We start from the raw sequence: 20,919 nt of genomic DNA on the forward strand, positions 1-20,919 counted from the left end.
AGGGCAGAAGAAGGCTTGAATCCCCAGGAAATGGGGTTCTGGACGGTGGTTAGCCATGTGGGTGCTGGGAATTGAACCCGGGACCTCTGCAAGAGCAGCCAGTACTCTCAATGCACTGTGTAAGTACACTGCATATGTGTAAGCGCACTGCACGCATGTAAGTGCACCTGAGTCGTGCAGTACCCAGGGAGGGCAGAAGAAGGCTTGAATCCCCAGGAAATGGGGTTCTGGACGGTGGTTAGCCATGTGGGTGCTGGGAATTGAACCCGGGACCTCTGCAAGAGCAGCCAGTACTCTAACCGCTGAGCCACCTCTCCAGCCCTGTACTAAGCACTTTTATCTTCTCTTGCACAACCTATAATGCAAGATTCCTGTTACTTCCCTTGAGGACGTGGAAACTCAAGTTAAATCATTTGTTTGGCCTGATGGATAAGGTAGATATGCACAGAAAGGGTGCAAAGTCTACACGTGATCTCTGGGTTGTTACCACAGACTGGATTTCTAAACATTACATTGGAGACCTGTTCCACTACAGGTGTTCAAAGCCCTGGGGTAAGCTTTGGAAGCATCCAGAATTCAGCGGTGGCAGAGAGACAAGTTTTACCTTAGCACATCTACAGAAAACATCTTAGAAAACTTCCACATAATTTCTCTGGGATGCTGAACATAATTAACTGACATCGCTGATCACAGCTCGGAGGAAGGCAGCCTTCCCAGCTCACCCCGGGAAACAATCCCACTTTGACCTAGGAAAGAGGCTCTAAAGGCCTCCCATCCAGGGCTGTCAGGATAATTTGTGTTACCAGAAAGTTAAGAATGTGGTAATCTGTAAATAGGTCATTTCTTAAAATATTTGTTCATCCTGGGATTGAAAAGGACCTGGCGTCCCACTAATAAGAACGACAAGCCTTACATTACAACTAATTGATTGCATGCACTGAATAAGATAATTGGAACTGTCAGCCAGGAGAATATTTAAATGAACTTCAAGGGCGTTGTCTTACCTCAAAGGCGCATTGCAGGATCAACTTAGACCTCAGAATTTATATAAGGAGCTACAAGTGCCTAAGGACATTGACATCCTGCATGTGAGTGTGCGTGTGTGCGTGTGTGTGTGTGAACACTCTTACGACTGGTGTTCATACAGCTCAATGGCTGGCAGGCTTCAAACTGCCCTGCACCCCTCCTTCGGACACGCTCTGCTCTTTCTCAGCTCCTCCCCCACCGTGGCACTGGTTACACCATTTGTCCAGAACTCCATTTGTTCACTCCCACTCTGTGATGGTTACTGTCGATTGTCAATTTGACAGAATCTAGGAGATAAGCCTCTGAGCACACCAGGGGATTCTCCAGATTAGTTGAACCCCGGGCCTCGCCTATGAAGAATGATTATAAAGCCTAAAAGTGGGCAGCACCATGCTTGGGTCCTGGAGTGCTCCCAGAAGCCATCTGGGGAAGAAGTCACTCATCTCTCTGCATCCTCACTGCTGATGCAGTGTGACCTGTATCGGACACCTCATGTCTGAGTTCCAACTTTGTCACCTCTGCTCTAAGGAGCCTCTGAGCATACTTGAACTGCCAATTCCTCCACCCACAGAGTTCACAGACTGCTGCGCACATAAATCCCAGCTGAACCTCACGGTGTTTGTAGCCAACACAAATCCTAGAACACGAGGCATGAAGAAACACAGCGCTGCTAATGAAAACCCCAGAAGGCCCATTACTAAGAATTATGCAGAGATTTGAGGTGACATTCCCAAGCATCCCCAGCTCTGAGACAGAGCCTGCTTATCCCGGATAAGCCATCCTGGGAGCATGAAGAAAGGTCCTAGGCATTTGTGTTCATCCAACCAATATTACGAGCACTTACTACAAGCCAGGTTATAAAGATAGGCACTTCTATTAAGAAAAAGATGGTGGGGCTAGAGAGATGGCTCAGCAATTAAGAGCAAAGGACCTGGGTTCAATCCCAGCACCCACATGGTGGCTAACAACCATCTGTTGTTTCAGGGGATCTGACGCCCTCTTTTCTCCTCTGGGGGCATTACACAACATGGGTGCACTTACATACATGCAGGTGTTATAGGTCGGAGTTCACAAAAAAAATCAGCAGCACAACTTTAAGAAAAGTAGCAAGGTAAATGCTTATTATTTTGACCCACTGGGCTATCTCAGGAGTAGACGCAGTCCTGATCATTGTCAGGTCAGAGTTTTTATAGGATTACAGAAATATTATTCAAACAGGACACTTGTGAACCAATCAGGTTTGTACAACATAGCAGAACTTTGACTCTACTAATCAACAAACAATCATTATACAGACAAGTGATACAGTCATATAACTTGGCAGTCAACTTTGTAATTTTAAAATTAGTCAACTTCCTAGCCATAACAAGTAAAGTAAGAAAGCTGAAATCAGCAGTTACCAGTGGTCAGACAGTAACAGGGTGGGCTTATGTTCTGTGTCAAGGTGACCTAAAATAGCAAGCAAAAACAAGCAGTTAGCCAGATGTAGCATGTCTGAGATTAGCACATTCCACTGGTTTGTGATTGAGCTATTTCTTAGAACTCAAGGCTGTTGTCTCTTTTTAAATATTTTCCATAAGTAAAAAGAGGTTACTGTTAAAATAACTATTCTGAGCAAGATGGAACAACTTAGGTTAAGTTGCTAATATAGCTCAGCTGGCACTTACATATATGCAGGCAATACACTCATACACATAAAAACAATAAATATTTTTTAAAAAAAAAGAATAGTTGGGGCTGGAAAGATGGCTCAGCAGTTAAGAACATTGGTTGTTCTTGCAGAAGACCCGGGTTCAAATCCCAGCATCCACATGGCAGCTAACAATTGTTCGTAACTCCAGTTCCAGGGGCTCCAACAGCCTCTTCTGTCTTCCACGGGCCTTGCACGACACGGGTGCACTTACCTACATGCAGGCAATACACGCATACACATAAAATTTAAAAAATTTAAAAAAAAGAATAGTTAAGCCGGGAGTGGTAGTGCACGCCTTTAATCCCAGCACTCAGGAGGTGGATCTCGGTGAGTTCGAGGCCAGCCTGGTCTCCATAGTGAATCCAGGACAGCTGGGCTACAGGGAGACCCTGTCTCAAAAAGACCCCCCCCCAAAAAAAAAGAATAATTGAAGCCGGGCATGGTGGTATACACCTTTTATCATCCAAGCACTAGGGAGGCAGAGGCAGGTGGAGCTCTTTGAATTCAAGGCCAGCCTGGTCTACACAGCAGTTCCAACTGGGGATACAGAGAGACCCTGACTCAAAAAGACCAAAAAAAAAGAAAAGTACTGAGCATCTCATCTTCACCATGTCCAAAATCAAGCTCATGATTTTTGCCCTTAAGTTTGTTCCACTCTCTGTCTCTTTCACCTGAACTAACAATGTGTGTTTGGGGTTGGTTGGGTTCACCAAGGGATCCCCAGGGCCTAAAACACAGCAGGCTTCCAGGAGTGTTTGCACTCCTAACTGGCTGAATGAAGCCTCTGGGTTCTCAGCTTCCTGCTTAATGTGACAGTGAAGGCCCACTAGAGGGCTGTCCTCACCGCATTGTAACCAGCCACCTGCAGGAACAAGACTTGTGAACAAGTCTCTCCAAGGCTACTTGGGGCAGTTTGAAATTGGGGATTATGGAAATGCTTTAAAGTGATTGGTAAAGATTTCTAGCAAGAATAATAAAACAATATCAGGGACCACCATAGAAGAGGGGGAAGAAAAAATTGTAAGAGCCAGGGAGGAGGTGCATGACCGTACGCAAACAGTCCTGCAGGCTCCAGGACTCTTCGCATACAAACTTACAGCAATGGTGCCAGCATGCACAAGACCCATCCAAACTCAAGCAGACAAAAACCCAGCAGAACTGTGGAAATGGACAGCAGGCCCCAATCTTACTCAAAGAATTATTGGCAGCTGATTTGATTACTGCTGGCTGAGGAAGAGCTGATCTTTTTCTGTTGTTGTTGTTGTTGTTGGTCTTTCTGAGACAGGGTCCCCGGCTGGACTGGAACTCACTATGTAGACCGGGCAGGCTTTGAACTCTCAGAGATCCGCCTGCCTCTGCCTCCCAAGTGCTGGGACTACAGGTATGCACCACCACACCTGGCTCAGAGCTGATCTTTTTTTTTTTTTAATATTTTATTTATTATTTTTATTTTATGTGTATGAGTGCATGTAGGTAGGTACACCTATGTCATGCAAAGCCCACAGAGGTCAGAAGAGGGCATCAGCTGGGCGTGGTGGTGCATGCCTTTGATCCCAGCACTTGCGAAGCAGAGGCAAGCCGTGTGGGTACTGGGATTTGAACCCAGGTCTTCTGCAAGAATATTCAGTGTTCTTAACTGCTGAGCCATCTCTCCAGCCCCGAACTGATCTTCTTAAAGGAGGGACTCTAGATAGACTGACTAGATCCCGGTAGATGAACTTGCACTGAAGGATGTCAGGGGACACTAACTTGACTCAATAGGCCTTAACATAAATGACAGAATGCATGAACTCCAGTGTGTATGTGGGGGGCGGGGTCTATTGAAGGGGGCCAATGGGGAAGGAGGTATAGAGATGATTAAGATGTTCTGTATGAAATACACAAAAAATTCAATAATTTTTTTAAAGAAAGAAAAATAAAACAATAGAGCCTTTTTTCATAACAACAGAAAACTAAAAGGATGCTTGAGCCAAGTGCAGGTCTGCAACTCTGGAGGCTGAGGCAGCATGACTATGAGTTCAAGGCCAGCCTGGACGACATTGTGTCTCCAAAAATAAACCTGCACAACATAGCATATGCTCAGTAAATAACTTGAGGAGAGAGTGATAGATGTAAGACAGACGGGCCTTGGTAATGACAATGACCGGATGCAGACAGGGCAGCTCTGAATTTAGTAACAGACTGCCGTGGAGGACTGTGATTTAAAGAAGAACATTAATCAGGGATGATAAGGCCTGCTAGGGTCTAAATAGTGTCCCCCCCCACCCCCCATGTTGATCCTAACTCCTGGGTAAAGGTGTTAAGAAGTAAGGCCTTTGGAAAGATTAGAACTCTCTCATGGTCAGAGTTAGTGTCCTTATAAAGGAGCTGGAGGGGTTTATTGGCTCCTTGCATCATGTGAGGACAGATTAATGAACAGGCCCTCACCTTGATCTTCGATTTCCTGGCTGTGTACAAAGAGCAATAAATTTCCATTATTTATCAATTACCTGGTCTTCAGTGTCCCAAACAGGGCACAACAACAGCCTTTAATGTGTTTATGAGGCACTTCAGGAGCTCTCAGGAACACCCCTAACTCCAGGAGGGGGCTGTCTCAAACTGGATAAGCAGTGGGCTGGAAGCCTGGGAATCCGGGCGCACCTACCTCTGTCTTCATGAGCTATGTGGCTTGGGGACCCCAGCTCTGGGCTCTGTAAAATAAAAGCATTAAGTTAGAAGACCCTAAATGTGCCTCCCAGCTTCAAGTGCTGCGTGGCTCTGTGTCCTCTAGTGGAAAACCCTCTAGAGCTGCTAGCAGAGCCAGAGCACCGGGGTGCTTGTGCCCTCGGTCTGTAGTGACCATGTCCGCATTAGCTCCTCCCTTGTCCCTCTCTTCTGTGCACTGGGATAAACACAGTGATAGGTACTGGAGAAGGAAGGGTAGAACCCAGCCCTTGACCTAGAAGGGAAGATGAGGCAGGGCTCAGTCAGCTTTCTCTGTCTACTGTGATAACGACCCTGAGAAAACTTAGAATAAAATGTCTAGGACACCCAATGGAGAGGAGCCAGACTTTAATAGGATGGCAGGTGTTGGAGTTGGGCAAATGTTCCTGGGGAGGTGATGCCTGACTACTCCTGAAGGAGAAATGGGGATTGGGAGAAGGGACTGTGGGTGGAAGCATGGAGGACTGCCTACGTGTTGGGCAGTTGAGCTGATGGGTGCATAGGACTTGCCACTATTATTTATCTGTTATTTATCAATTACCTCATCTTTGCAGTCCCAGGGGAAGCAGCAGAATATGAACAGGTATGTTTTTCCAGAAAGACTGCTCTTAGAGAGGAATTTGGGTTGCAGAACTACAGTAGGGCAACCCAGAGGGGTATGGTGCCAATGAGTGAAGGGACCACTCAGGTAATGAAGAGGAGATGGGTCCAGAGAAGCTTGAGAGGCCGATCAGCTGTGGCATGGTACATGGGTAAACAGAAAGACAAGTCCTGGTTTAAGTGACCAGACAGATGGTGGTGGCCTTTAGCACAGGAGGAATAGCAGAGCTGAGCCCAAGGGCATATGGGAAGTTGGCCCATTGCAGCTGGATACAAGTCCTCAGTTTCGTGTTCTGGACTGAGACAGAACCGGAAGATGACAGGAGCCAGGTGTGCAGGTGGATGAACATGTCCTGCCGGTGGCAGGGTGGACAGGAGCCGGGAAGGGAGCCCAGAGGTTGTTCTGGACAGGAGGAGGAAGAAAAGGCAGTGAAGGAGACCAAGGGGGGGTGGACAGGGGCAGAGCACATGGAGTAATGTGCAGCCCAGGTTCCCAGGGAAGAGGACCTTGGGTATAGAGGGGCCAGATGCAGAAGCAAGAGCAAATCAGGAAGACAGACATCCCAGCACTGGACCCTTCATTCGGAGAGCATAGCAAGCTCCCCAAGTGCATTTCCACGTGGACTCAGGCAGCAGGCAGCTACAGGGGTAGCAACGGGTCAGATGGTGAGGGAGGGCTGCTGCAGGGTGTGGACATCCTGGACTGCTGTCTGGGGCAGCCGTATAACCTGTCTCCCAGGGCACTGACTTGCAGATGGTGATTTTATGTTATGTGCTTGTATGTGTCACCCCACGGGGCTGCACACACCTCCCCATATCCAGTGACTGCTGATCTGGGTAGGGCCAGGTGACTGGGGAGAGGAAGGGAAGAGCAGTATGTGCTGAGTGTGCTGAGGGTGTGATGGCTATGGCTCAGCAGGAGACAGAGCCAAAGACACCAGTGTGGGCAAACCCCACATGGAGTCTTTCTGGAGCTCCCAGCCGCCTCCTGCTGCAGCACCTTGCTATGGACTTGGGCCAGACAGAGGAGCTCAGGGTGGATCCTTTGATGCAGCTTGGCAGGTGCTGTTGCCTTTGGACGGGGAAAACATGCCAGAGCAAGGGCAGGCAGGAAGGCCTGAAGCTACAGCCTTCGGCTTCGAGTCTCAGGCCAGTTCCTCAGCTCTGAGGCCAGGCACTGGTAAGTGTCCCTCCTAACAAAGAAGTCTCATGAATCACACAAGGAAACCAGAGGCATTAAAAACCAGAGGCTTAGTAGATGTTAAACAGTTGACACAGGGTGGTAGGGGGCAGATGCAAACTGATCCAGCCAGAGTCCAGGATCAAGAAAGCTGGTGTAGGCGGCCTGTGGACTTGCAGGTGGAGGGAATTCAAACAAACGAAAACAAACAAATCCCGGAACAACCCAGACTGTAATTTGGGTTCCCTGTTCTCAGTGGTGCTCTGAGGCTGGGCATGTGCTCTCTGAGGGGAGTTCATCCATCCTTGCTGAGCTCTCAGAGCTGGCTTGTTACAGCAGTGTGGCATAGAGACAGCCTGTGGAGACCCAGGACCTCACAGCTGGGTGAGACCACAGGCAGATGCCCCCCTGCAGACTGGGAGAAGCACGCCTACCTCACCCACTCTGGGGGGGCCTGAGGAAGGAGGCACTACAGCTGTCGGGGATTAAAACAGCGCTCTTACTGGGTAAAGTCATGAAGGAAAACGGTATCCCAGACCTTCCCTGCCTGCCAAGGCTCTGCGAGGGGCATTTTACCAGACTCCAGCACGGCTGCCCTGGCACGCATTTCTTAGGCAAACACCCCCCCACCCCCCCCCCCCAGCCCCGGCTTGTCACCTAGCTTCTGCTTTTTCTTGCCCTGGGTGGGTTCTTAAGCCTGAATTGGTATATCTACTCTGTCAGCCCCAGCTCAACAAAACAGGGAGACTGGGGCCAGGCAAGGCATCCTCGGGAGGCTGGAATCTACTTCCCTACTGCGGAGCAGGTGTGAATGCCCCCACAGCACCTTGTGGGCATGCTTGCTCTCACTCTCACACTCTCTCCCCCTACTGACTTCTTGTGCATGTTGGAGGCAGTTGGGGAGCACAGAAGCCCTGCTCCACGTGTCTGCAGACCTAGTTCTTTCCTTCTCTGTCCTCAGGTTTCAGAGCTGGCCTCACTCAGGCCTGAGACACCGTGAGGTGCCCACCTTCTTCCTCTCTTCCTCTTCAGGAAACACCTGGGAGCTTCCTGGAGGGAGACCGCCAGTCTCCATGAATTTCAGACTCTGTCCTTTTTTTCTCCCCAAAGCTGTTTGCTTGTTGGACAATATGAGAAAGGTCAGGTCTCTTCCTCCCAGACTGACACCTGTCACCCAGACCCCTAAGAAATCAGAATGGACCACAGACTAATTTGGGGGAAAGGGCTATTTGTGACCCAAACTGCTCGTTTTATAAAAGCATTTGATACTAAGTAAATGCTGCTCTTCTAAGTGCACCTAAAACTTTATTTCTTCATTTGTTTACTTATTTATTTGACAAGGTCTTGCTGTATAGCCCAGGCTGGCCTCAAACTCACTATGTAGCCTGTCCTCTTGTTCATGATCCCCCCGCCTCAGCCTCCCAGGTTCTGAGATTATAGATGTGTAACAGTACACCAGGCTAAAAACGTGTTTTTCATTAAAAATATATTCTTTGCATTTTTGTTTCTATGGAGGAATTTGTGTATATGGGGACAATATATTTTGAGGAGGTCTTGCTGACTAGCAAACAGAATTGCTCAGGCCCCTGATGGACTGTGGAACAGGAACCTTTTCCTGTCACCCTGAGTAGCCACAGAGGGCTGAAGAAACCAGGGAACTGAGAGCACAGACACCCATGACCTGCAGAGCTGGATGATGGGAGAGGCCGGTTCACACCCCTCCACGGAGACTCTGTGGCTGGAAGTTGCTTTATTCTCATTTTGCAGGAAAGGAAATTCAGGTTCAGGGCCTAAGCCACATGCCTCAGACCCATTCCACATCCAAAACAGCACTGGGGTTCCATGTACCCTAAGATGCCCAGATATCTGCCTCAATAGTATCTAAGAAAGCTCCTACATGGCCCAATCCCCACCCCCACATCTGGGCCACGCAGCCGACAAGCAGATCTCTAAACTGTGAGTCAGGGGATTCTGAGCCCCGAATCGGGTGTGCTCCCCACAGAGGCCGCAGGTATGCACACAGAGAGGAGCGCTGCTGGGGACCAGGGCCATTTTGATATATAGAAGCCGTAACCCCCCTTTAGCCTGGCTTTCAGGTTGAATGTTTTACCACTAAAAAAGGGAAGTCAGACAAAAACCAAACTTGAGGCCCAGCAGGAAGCTGTGCAGGACTCACCTAGAGAAATGGAAACTCTCTACACTGTTCATGATATTTCTGTAAATGTAAAACTCTTCAAAAACAAAGCATTTAGAGGCCGGGTGTGGTGGTACACACCTTTAATACCAGCACTCAAGAGGCAGAGGCAGGCAGATCTCTATGAGTTTGAGGCCAGCCTGGTCTACATAGTGAGTTCCAGGCAAAAAAAAAGAAAGAAAAATAAAGGTCGGATATGGTGGCACAGGCAGGCAGATCTCTGTGAGTTTGAGGCCAGCCTGTTCTACATAGCAAGTTCCAGACCAGGGAGACCGGCTCTCAAAAAAAGCATTTGGGGCTGGAGGTGTAGACCAGTGATAGAGCATATGCCTAGCATGCAAGAGGCCCTGGGCTTAATGCCAAGCACCAAAATTAAACAAATAAGTAAATGAGGGACAAGTGAGGCGGGAGATCCACTGATCTCTAAACTGTGAGCCAAGCACCATGTGGCCTGACACGTCTTCTCAAGTAGCAGCCGCTTGCCTCTCAGAGCTGCCCATGGCTGCCAGTGTGGTTGCAACAACTGGGAAGGCTGCAGGGCTCCTGCCAGGCCGCCTTTCCCATGCAGGCTGAGCTGGAACAGTAATGCTGATGTGGCCACAAGACTTGGGCCAGCCAGGCTCAGAGCCCACAACGGGGCAACAAGCAAGGAGCAAGAGGCTGTCTCAAGTGAAACTTGCTGAGAACAGGCAAATGCAAATACAGGACTGGCTGGTGTTTTGTGTGCATGTATGTAAGTGTACTCATGTGTGCAATGCTCGTGGGGGCCAGAAGAGGGCGTTGTAGCAGCTGGAATTGGAGTTAAGGATAGTTGTTAGCTGCCATGTGGATGCTGGGAACTGAACCCAGGTCTCTGTAAGAGCAGCCAGTGTTCTTAACCACTGAGCATCTCTCCAGCTCTTTATTTTTTTTTAGACAAGATCTCACTGTGTATCCCTAGCTGGCCTGGAACTTTCTATGAAAACCACATTGGTCTCAAACTCACAGAGATCCACCTGCCTCTGCCTCCTGAGTGTTGGGAGGAAAGGCATGTGCTCAGACACCTGCAGCAAAGCTCAACTCTGCTATGAAAATAAAGTCAATGTATTTCAATCTAGTTTCTAATTCGAAAGCCTCCCTGGGCTCCATCCTAGAGAATACAGTTTATTATGACATCTCAGGATCCTACCTGCTTAGGAAACCCATGTTCTCTGAGTTCTCAGAATCAAACCAGAGTGGGCCCAAGTGGATGCACTCCAAAGAGTATGTGCCATTTGTGATATGAAGGCCCGTCATGGTGGGGCCAGTAAGTTTGCCTGTTAGACACTGGCAAAGTCTTGTGTCTCCAGGGACTCAGTTAATGTGACTGAGGACCAGCATGGACAGGTAAGTGGGATTCCCTCTGTACCACATCACACACATGCCCGTGCAGGATGGAGATGGGAGGAACCCAGACCAGGGCCGAAATCACCAGGTGAGCCCCTTAGACTATATGGCACTCTCTGCAGGCCAACTAGGCAGGAGGGCCAAGGCTACCCAAGTGCTGGCCAAGGACAATTGTCAAGGAAAGAAAGTGGCTCAGAAAGACTGGGGGTGTGGCTCAGTGATAGAATACTTGCCTATCATAAGGACCCGGCTTTCACCACCAGCATGTCAAAAAAAAATGAAGAGGAAGAAGGAAGAAGAGGAAAAGGAGGAAGAGGAAGGTGGGGAAGGAAGAGGAGGAAGAAAGTCAGCTAAAACAAAGAAATGTGTGTAGGTGTGTAACAGGTACGTCAGCACACAGCAGACACTTGAATATGATTTTTTTTTTTTTTTTGAGACAGGGCCTCCCTGCAGCCCCAGCTGGCCTGGAATTCATTATGTAGATCAGTCTGACCCGTGAGATCCATCTGCCTCTGCCTCCAAGTGCTGGGATTAAAGGTGTGCATCACCAAGCCCGGCTTTGAATATGATTTTGATGGTCTGACAACTCAGATGGAACACCAAAACCTGCTTGTGTGGAGGCCTTCCTGACTTCTCTGATCCCTTTTCCTCCCCTCTCTATTCACCAGTTTACCAATTAAATCCCCCTTCAGACAACCATGACTTTAGTCCATGTGCCCTCTGAGCTTGAAGGCAGAGTCCCATGACTTAGTCTGACTATCCTTGGTGGTTTGAAAGCCTGTGTCCATAAACTAAGTCTCCTGCTCTGGCTGCTTGGAAAGCATCTTTCCCAGACTAGAACTTGAAACGCGTGCTTCGTCCTTCCCAAGCACCCTTCAGCCTTTTCTGGGTGTCTGTTTCAAGACTTCACCCCAGCGATCCCTGTTAGGACATGGCTGTACACAGTGACCAAGCATCCTGTTTTGCCTGCCACACTGAAAGTTTGCGTCCTGGGAAAGTCCTGGGCCCAGGCAAGCAGAATACTTGGTCACATTAGCTACGGAAGCTCTGTTGAGAAGCACCCCAACCCATCATAGTGAGAACAGCTGTTTAGTAAGTGGTGCCAGCCCTCCCATTTGGTCCTTGGAGGCAGGTGGAGAAGGTTAGCAATCACCTCCGCCCATCTTTGCCCTTGCGGGGTTTGAATATGCTTTGTCCCCTCTGAAAACTCACAGTGAACTTGAGATGCTGGGTATTCGGAGGCTGAAAACCTAATTGGACTGGTGTTTGGGGGCGACCAGGATTAGGTGAGGTCGTCAGAGTGGAGCCTTATGACCAGATCCTAGTGGTTTTGTAAGAGTCCAAGGACACACACTCACATTCATGTGCACACACATGCACACACTCCTGAACACGCCCCTCTCTTTCCCCATGTACTGCCTTGGGGACTCTGGAAACAAGAAGGCCCCCTTCTAACTGTAGTTCTTTGACCTTGGATCAGACCTCTGAGCCAAAATAAACTCCTTTTCTTTCTTTTTTTTTAAAATTTTATTATTTTTATTTTTTTATGTGTATGCATGTATTGCCTGCATGTAAAGTGCACCCATGTTGTGCAATGCCCGTGGAAGTCAGAAGAGGCTGTTGGATCCCCTGGGACTGGAGTTTCAGTTATTAGCTGCCATGTGGGTGCTGGGATTCGAACCTGGGTCTTCTACAAGAACGACCAGCGTTCTTAACCGCTGAGGCATCTCTCCAGCCCCAAACTCCTTTTCTTTAAAACTCACTCAGTTGGTAGCACTTCAGTCTTACCCACAGAAAACAGACACAGTACTTTGTTCAAAACAAGAGTCTTGCTCTGGTGTCCAGGCTGGCCTTGAACTCAAGACCCTCCTGAGGCTGAGGCAGGAGGACCCTGCACCACTGTGCCCAGCATTGGGGTGTTTCTTCTCCCCCTCCCCTTTTTTTGAGACAGGTCTCCATGTAGCCCCAGCTGGCCTGGAACTCTCTATGTAAACCAGGCTGGCCTAGATCTCACAGAAATCCACCTGCCTCTCCCTCCTGAGTGCTGGGATTAAAGGCGTGCGTCACCATGCTCAATTCTTAAGAACCAGCCAAAGAGCCAAACTGACACCCGGCAGATGAGCTGGAGAAATGTATGTCTTGATACATGGGGATCCTTGTGAGTGAGAGCCAGAGGAAATGGCCAGACAGAATGATAAATTGTGTGGCAGGTCAGCAGGGTCCAAGTTAGGGACAGCTGAGTGGTAACCAGGGGCAACATCCCAGCCTGGCTGGGCAGTGAGCGTCCCCCAGGGACTGTTAATAGCTTGCAGCGGGTAGGGAAGAATGGGTCAGCCAGCCCTTTGCTCAGCTGGAGTTGCTCCAAGTACTTTGGCATGCCTGAGCTAGCCAACACCCAGTTGGCATGCCTGAGGGTGGCTGGTACCTCACTCCTTCAGCCCTCCTGGGGCCCCAGGTCACCTCAATGCTGCACCTCGGGCCTGCTCCCCAGCACAGTCCCAGGGATTCCTGTCAGTAGGCCACTCTGGAGGGACATGAGGACACCATCTGCTCTTCAGACACATTTCCAAGGGAGTCCCCCACTTCAGCGTGGCCATGCGGTGCCCTGCCTACCTTGGAACTCTGCCAGCAAGACGTTGTCACCAGATGGAGCTCCTTGAGCTTGGCCCAGAACTGTGAGCCAAATTAAACCTCTTTTCTTTAAAACTCACCCCTCTCTTTAGCATTTGGTGTTTGGGCAGGCCAGCTGGAAGCTGTCCCAGCTGAGAGCAGATGCCAACCTTGGTGGCAGGGAAGGCTCCAGAGGCAGCGAGTTTCCAGAGCACCAGGCATAACAACCACACCAGTCCTTCCTCCCTAGGAATACTGGGAAAGGGAGTTAGGAGACCAGCTTTATTTTGTGGTACTGAGGAGCAAACCCAGGGCCTCATATATACAAGGCAAGCACTCTACCAACTGAGCCACATCCTGGCCCTAGGAGACCAGCTTTAAATCTGCTCTGATTTGCATGTTAAAAAGACAAATGAGAGGTGGCTCGCGGTCAAGCTCACTGGCTGTTCTTACAGAGGACCCCAGTTCAATTCCCAGCACCTACATGGAGGTTAAACAAGCATCTATAGCTCCAGTTCCAGGGGATCCGACGCCATCTTCTGACCTCTGTCAGCAATGCATGACCTGGATGCACTTACATATATGCAAGCAATATACTCATAGACATAAAACAAAAATAATAAAATATTTTTTAAAAAGACAGATGGTTGGCAGATGTTGACATCTGGAGTATTATTATCAAGACATTGCTTTCAGGGGCTAGAGACACGGTTCAGCAGTTAAGGGCACTGGCTACTCTTGCAGAGGAATCAGGTTTGGTTCATAGACCCTATATGGCAGCTAACAACCTCCTGTAACTCCAGTCCCAGGGGCTCCAACACCCTCTTCTGGCCTCTGCAGGCATTGCATGTACAGGGTGCACTTACAGACAAGCAGGCAAAACATTCCTAAAGTAAAAATAAATAAAAATAAGAGGCAGGTGATCTTTGTGAGTTCGAGGCCAGCCTGGTCTACATAGTTCCAGGACAGCTGGGGCTACAGGAAGACCCTGTCCCAAAAAGACAAAAAAAAAAAAATTAGAAAAAGAAGTTATTTTCAATAGCTCACTGACAGTGGTGTTCTGGCAGACTGGGTGCTGGTTAGAAGTCCTATGTAGCTTGGGTTAGAGAAAAAGTGCCTTGGTTACACGTGATACCTCCTCATTTGGGGTGGATGGTGAGGGCTGGGCTTCTGTAATTTGGGGAGGCCCCTCACATGGTTCTGATAGGCATCCAAGAACAAGACCATCAGTAGAGGTCCCCAGGCCCCTGGTCAGCACAGCCATGCTCCCTGTGACCACGTGAGGGTGCTCATACCTTCCAGGCACTGAAGGAGGAGACTAGAGACAGTTCAGTGTTCTTTCAGTGGGCTGACATATTTTATGTGCATGTGTGTATGCCTGTGAGTATGTGTATATGAGTGTGTGTGTGTGTTTGTGTGTGTGTATGCACGGGTGCACATGCATGTGTGGGGAGGGACTGTGCAATGAGGGTCAGGGTGTGGGGAGGGAGGTGTGGCTTATGAACACCTACAGAGAGAATGCAAAGCCTTCAGGAAGGAGCTTGTGCCATGTATGAATATTAGAAAGGCTGACCCCATTACTGGAACATTCAGCAAATGCTGCTTTTCATGGGCAGTGATGTTCCGGAAGGGGCTTTGGGATGGGTCGGTTGGATAACCTGGGAGGGGTTTGTTCTGAGTACTTTTATAACTTCCAGCTTCCCCTTCGTCCTGACCAAATGACTTTGAAAAAGAGCCCACAGAGGTGAAGCTGCAGCCCTGGGCCCTGGGACTCTCATGCCTAAAAGTTCTTCCCAGAAGGCTTTGCAGACAGCGGCCCTCAGTCTGCCCTCTGGGGTTTTCAAGGAGGCTGGCAACGACCTCCACAGCACTTCAGACTGAAGGAGGTGCCCTTGAGGAGTGGGCAGGCAGCTCAGGGGGGTCACTGCAGAGACGAAGTCCTTCCTTGGTGACGTCAGGAGTCTCTCCTTCTAACCCTAGAACTGCACCCCTTCCTTGCCTGGCCTCAGTTCTCCTTTCTGTGAGACAGAAGTTGGTCCCTGATGCGGCTCAGCTTTGCAAAGCCACGATTAGCTGGGAGTTGTGTGTGCCTGATCCTGTTCACAGAGAACCCACACTGGCCACCCTTGCCAGCAGCTGACGGAGGCTGGGAGAGCCCACTTTGCCTTTTTCTGCTGGAGGTGCCAGGTGTCTCCTGAGAAGCACCGACCCAGCACTGGATAATGACACTGTCACCTTCCAGGTCGTCTGTGCTTGGCACCTGTGGAGCCCTTTGCACATTTGCCTCATTCTGTGAAAAAGTAGCATTAACACCAGCTGATTTCTTCAGTTTTAGAAGAAATTTTGAAGTCAGCTTAAACCAGCAAATGTACCAGATCTAGGCTGGCAGATGGTCCAGTGGATGAAGGTGCTCACAGCCAAGTTTGATGGCCTGAGTTCAATCCTCAGAGCCCACGTGGTGGGAAGAAAGTGCTCACTCCCACAAGGTGTCCTATGACCTCCGCACATGTGCTCTGGCGTGCACATGCCTGCAAACATAGTAAATAAAAACTTTAAACATGTAATTCAATGCACTAGATCTGCTGGACTGTTTATCTTTGGGCTTTTTCCTGTTTAACTAAAATGGGCCTCAACAGAAGGCCACAGGCTATGGAAGTTACAAACAATGAAGTGCCCTTGGTTCACAGTTCTGGAGGCTCGGGAGGCCAAGATCAAGGTCATTCTGCTTCTGTCATCTGGTGGCAGAGGGCCGGCTGGTACAGGAGACGACAGAAAAGACTCTAGTCCCCTCACTGGGAACCACGGCTTGATCACGGTGCTAATCCGTTTGACCTAATGCCTCTTAATCCATTGCAGTGGCAATTAGCTTCAATGTGAGTTGTATCGCCCTGTAGCCTCAGCTGACCTGGAACTCACAGAGATCCGCCTGCCTCTGCCTCCCAAGTGCTGGGATTAAAGGCGCACACCACCACACCTGGCTTGATAAGGCACCTACTATTTGTCAATTGAGTAATAGATCTCAGCCAGGTGTGGTGACTCACAACTGCAATCCCAGCACTCAGGGGGCTGAGGCAGGAGGCTCACCATGGCTTTAAGGCCATCCTGGGCTACAGACTGAGACTCTGTCTCAGTATCTTGAGTAGTATGATAAAGATAAGTACATCAGCTGAGGGAATGGGTAAGAGCTACACCTACTTTCCACCTTAGCAATCAGAGGTGAGCCTTCCGTTGGGTTTTCAAGGTCAAGTAGGAGTTCTCTGGGTGGGTAACAAAAACTAGTGGTGCAGTGTTTCCCCCCAGTGGCCAAGTTTCCAACCTCAGATAAGAGTCCTATGATTTAATTCTGTGACAATGCTACACACTTGGAGGTAGAACCCTAGCCCCTGGGTTAAGGGTTCAGTCTTTATGACAGTCCGTTTGAGTGACTGATTTTTTTTGGCTTTTTTTGAAAAGCCAAAAAAATTTTCCCTGTGGCCTCAGTTGGCCTGGAACTCACTATGTAGAAAGATGGCCCATTTTAGATGGCAGTGAAAAGCCCAGGCTTCCTGTTCTGACCAGACAGCTTATGTTGGGACTTCCCAGGGACCCCCCTTAGGCTCTAGGACTTGCTAGAGTTGGTGTCTGGATCTCAGGGGACACAACTCCCATTCACTGGTTTACTAGAAAGGGTGCCATCAGGTGGACGCAAATGGAAGAGACATTTGGGGCAAGATGTGGGCAGGTCAGGGTGGGCAAGCAGGATGGGACAAGTGGCAGAGCTTCCATGCCCCTTCCTGGCACCCCACCCTCCCGGCACCTCAGACTACTGCCAAAGTGAGGCAGGCAGCGGGTCCTAGACAACCAGATGCCAGCCACAAGCTCAAGATGCCCCGATCAGTCTGCTAACTGAGCTTCAGTTCCCTTCCAGAAAGAGGCTCAGAGGTCTCTCAGGACTGGCCCCAGGGTAAGTTAGCCCCCTAAACCTGTTACCTCATTAGCATAAAAACAGGCCTGGGGTCCAGGAGATGGTAAACTGCTTGCTGCCAATCATGGCTGACCCCTGAGTTCAATCCCCAGAACCCGCATGGTGGAAGCAGAGATGATTCCTACAAGTTGCCCTCTGACCTCCACAAGTTCATAGCAGAACATTGTTCCGGTTTGTTTCTCCATTGCTGTGACAAAACACTCTGAACAATACCAACTTGTGGAGGAAAGGGTTTATTCAGCTTACATCTCCCAGGTCACAGTTCATCAGGAGCCCAAGGTAGGAACTCAGTGCAGGAACCTGGAGGCAGGAGCTGGAGCACAGGCCATGGAGGAACGCTGCTTACATCAAGAAGATGCTCCAGAGACATGGCCACAGGCCAGTAATCACTCACGAACTTCTGAGCTCCAAAGGGTTCTGGCAGCTCCACTGCTCTGACTCTGCCATCCACAGCACACACAGCTCATCTCGCAGACCCAGGTCAGATCCATTCCACACCTACTGCTGTTCTTGGTGGTCGTCCCATAGCATCTCAAAAAGCTGGGGTCTCCACTGAAACTGAGGCTACACCTTCACCAGTGGCCTCCCCTGGCCTCACATGGTGCCAAGCCTCACATCCTCTCCATGACCCCTTTGGATCTGATGGGTCTTCACTTTGACTGAGGCCACACCTCCACCATTGGCCTCTCCTGGCCTCTCACAGTGCCAAGCCTCAGCAGTTCTCCATGACCCCCTTCCACAAACAGCCCCAATAGTCTCTGCTTCCCTTTGAAGCTTCACAAGCCAGGCCTCCATTGTTCACAACTCTTTCAGCATAACTGTTCCAAGCTCCACAGCAACAAACTCTGAGCTCTCAATGTCTTTTCCAGATCAAAATTCCAAACACTTCCACAATCCTCCTAAAAACACCAAGGTCAGGTCTGTCACAGAAATGCCCCACTCCTGGTACCAATTTCTGTTTCTCCATTGCTGTGACAAAACACTCTGACCACTACCAACTTGGGGAGGAAAGGGTTTATTTTATCTTATATCTCCCAGGTCACAGTTCATCAGGGAGCCCAAGGTAGGAACTCAGGGTAGGAACCTGGAGTCAGGAGCTGGAGCACAGGCCATGGAGGAATGCTACTTACTGACTTGCTCTCCTGGCCCCTGCTCAGCCTGTTTCCTTATGCAACACAGGCCCACCTGCCCAGGGACTGTGGCCCCACAGTGGGCTGGTCCCTCCCCCATCACACAACAATCAAGAAGATGCCCCACAGACATGGCAACAGGCCAGTTCAATGGAGGCAATTCCCCAATTGAGGCTCCTCAACCCAGGTGTGTCAAGTTGACACTGAAGCTATCCAGTATACACGTGCCACACATGTGCACATACACACCCACGCACACAAATAAAATATAAACACAGGTATCATCAAAAGGTACACTATGAATAACAAAATATTCCTGGCTCAGGAAATCGACAGGTTTCAAGAGCTTTGTGGCAGGAATGGGCTGGAGATCAAGCCTGTTTCCACAACAGGCTGGGGCAGTGTTACAGTAGAGGGAATGGGGGAAGAGGGTCCATGTGTGCAAAGAGGCTCTTAGACCAGAAGTCCAGGTGTCCTCGCTGAGGAGTGGACAGGAAGCCAGAGAAGGCGGGGGAGAGGGTGCCACTGAGCCAGTCAGAAGGTGGGATGACTCGGACCTGGTGATCTGAGTGTGGATAGGCAAAGAGCTGGAATGCAGCCTTTGTGGTGGATGCCCAGGTTCCTGGCAGGATAGGACCAGCATTGAGCAGGAGGAGGGTGGGCAGGCCTGCAATAGGGAGCGGTCAGTCATGAGACCCAAATGCAGTGACACATGATCTGGGAAGGTGACACAGTACATGCGGGGCTATCAACAGGAGACAGTGGATGATGTCACAGGGGTGGCGTGGATGAGGTGGAAGGTGGGTGCCTGAGAAGGGAGATGAGCCCAAGGTAGCAAGCAGATAGCCAGTCTGCAGGTGGGAAAGGACAGGGGTCTCTGTCTCCATGCATCTGCCAAGTTCCTGTCCTGAATCCATACCTGTCTGCTGCACTGGGGGTCCAAGTGGCTCCCCAGCGAGTGAGTCACAGAACATTGGCTGCTGCTTCAAGGGCAGCTTCTGGCAGAAATGTCAAAGGGAGGCTCCTAAGCCTGACAGAATGGGAGCAATGGACAGACTACAGAGAGAAGTGAGAGGCTGCCTACCTCCAATGATGGCCTGGGAAGGAAGGACTGGGTGTGGAAGGGGCCTGAAAGGAACATACCTGGGCTGGGGCTGGCCTAGCGTGCATGAAGCCCTGGGTTCCATTCCTGACACCCCACAAACCAGGCATGGAGGCAAAGACCTGTGATCCCAACACATGGGAGGCAGAAGCTGGAGGATCAGGAGTTCAAAGCCATCGAGTGAGGTAGAGGCTGGCTGGGCTACATAGACCCTGTCTAAAATAAGCTTCAAACCCACAAAAACCCTGAAACACACAAGAAAGGAAGGAAGGAAAGAAAGAAGGAAAGAAGGAAGGAGGGAGGGAGGGAGGACAAATTAAGAAAGCAAGAGAAATTCCTTCCCTGAGCTTCAAGTCAAGACAGAACACTGGAACTACGAGCCCTAGAAATGACCTTTACTTCCTGTACCACAGGAAGGAGGTAGCAGAGAGTGTTGTAAACTCACCTATGATGGAAAGCTCTAGAACGGGAAGAGCACAGGCAGAGCACTTGTGCAGAGCTGGCAGCTTTCAGAAAAGCACAAGAGGAGCTGGGTGTGGTGGTGCACAGCTTGCGTCCCTGTACTCCTGAGGCAGAAGCAGAGGCAGGCGGGTCTCTGTGAGTTCAAGGCCAGCCTGGTCTACAATAGCGAGTTCCAGGCCAGCTGGGGCTACAGGGAGACCCTGTCTCAAAGAAAAAACAACAGCAACAACAAAACAAAAACAGAAAGCCAGAGAGGGTGACAGGTTTGTAGGAGACACCCAGCCAAGTATCCCAACTCCAGTCAACCAATCTCCTTTACCTCTTCTCCATGACCCGCCCACCCTGTGTTAACCCATTCTCTTCCTTACTGACTTGTCTGTCCATTTGTTTTCCTGTCCCTGTCATATGTGCTGGCCTTGGTGCTGAGTGCACAGTGGGGACCTAAGACAGACAAGAAAGAGCCTGGTCCTCAGGGGTGGGAGGAGAGGTCACCCATCCATTAAACAAAGTTGGAATCGGTGTAAACCAGCTCGGTGCTAGGTGCTGCCAGGGTGGAGGGGACAAGTGCTCCAGCCATCAGTGGGTCCCAACTCCCTGTTAGCCCCACGCAGGCGTTTCAAAGCCTGTGCTTCCCAGTGAGGTTGGTGTGGGGTACGCAGCGTGGTCTCATCTGGCTGTTAAATGTTTGCTGTGTGGAAGTTGTTTGTTGAGTACTACTGCAGGAGTGAGTGTCCACCTCCTCTGGAGGGCTGTCTGGCCATGGTAGGAGGATGTATGATACCCCTTAGCGGCTGGATTTCTGCATAAAGACCAAGAGATGACCACAGCAGAGGAATGTGAGGTTTGGGGCTTTGCGTGCTGGCAGGGCAGTGCCACTAAGGGGCTGAGCC

At 49.9% G+C, this 20,919-nt stretch overlaps 1 long non-coding RNA gene across 1 annotated transcript; it reads right to left on the minus strand.

The window, feature by feature from the left end:
* Window positions 1-2,128: 2,128 nt before the first annotated feature.
* On the minus strand, window positions 2,129-20,085 carry LOC108490276. The gene is made up of 3 exons (XR_001872231.2): window positions 20,013-20,085; window positions 5,364-5,409; window positions 2,129-2,475 (listed from the first exon to the last, which is right to left on the minus strand). It is a non-coding gene; the product is annotated as an uncharacterized LOC108490276 (long non-coding RNA).
* Window positions 20,086-20,919: the final 834 nt, after the last annotated feature.

Source organism: Nannospalax galili, unplaced genomic scaffold, assembly GCF_000622305.1.
Source record: "Nannospalax galili isolate Female #2095 unplaced genomic scaffold, S.galili_v1.0 scaffold648, whole genome shotgun sequence".
NCBI classification, from domain to species: Eukaryota; Metazoa; Chordata; class Mammalia; order Rodentia; family Spalacidae; genus Nannospalax; species Nannospalax galili.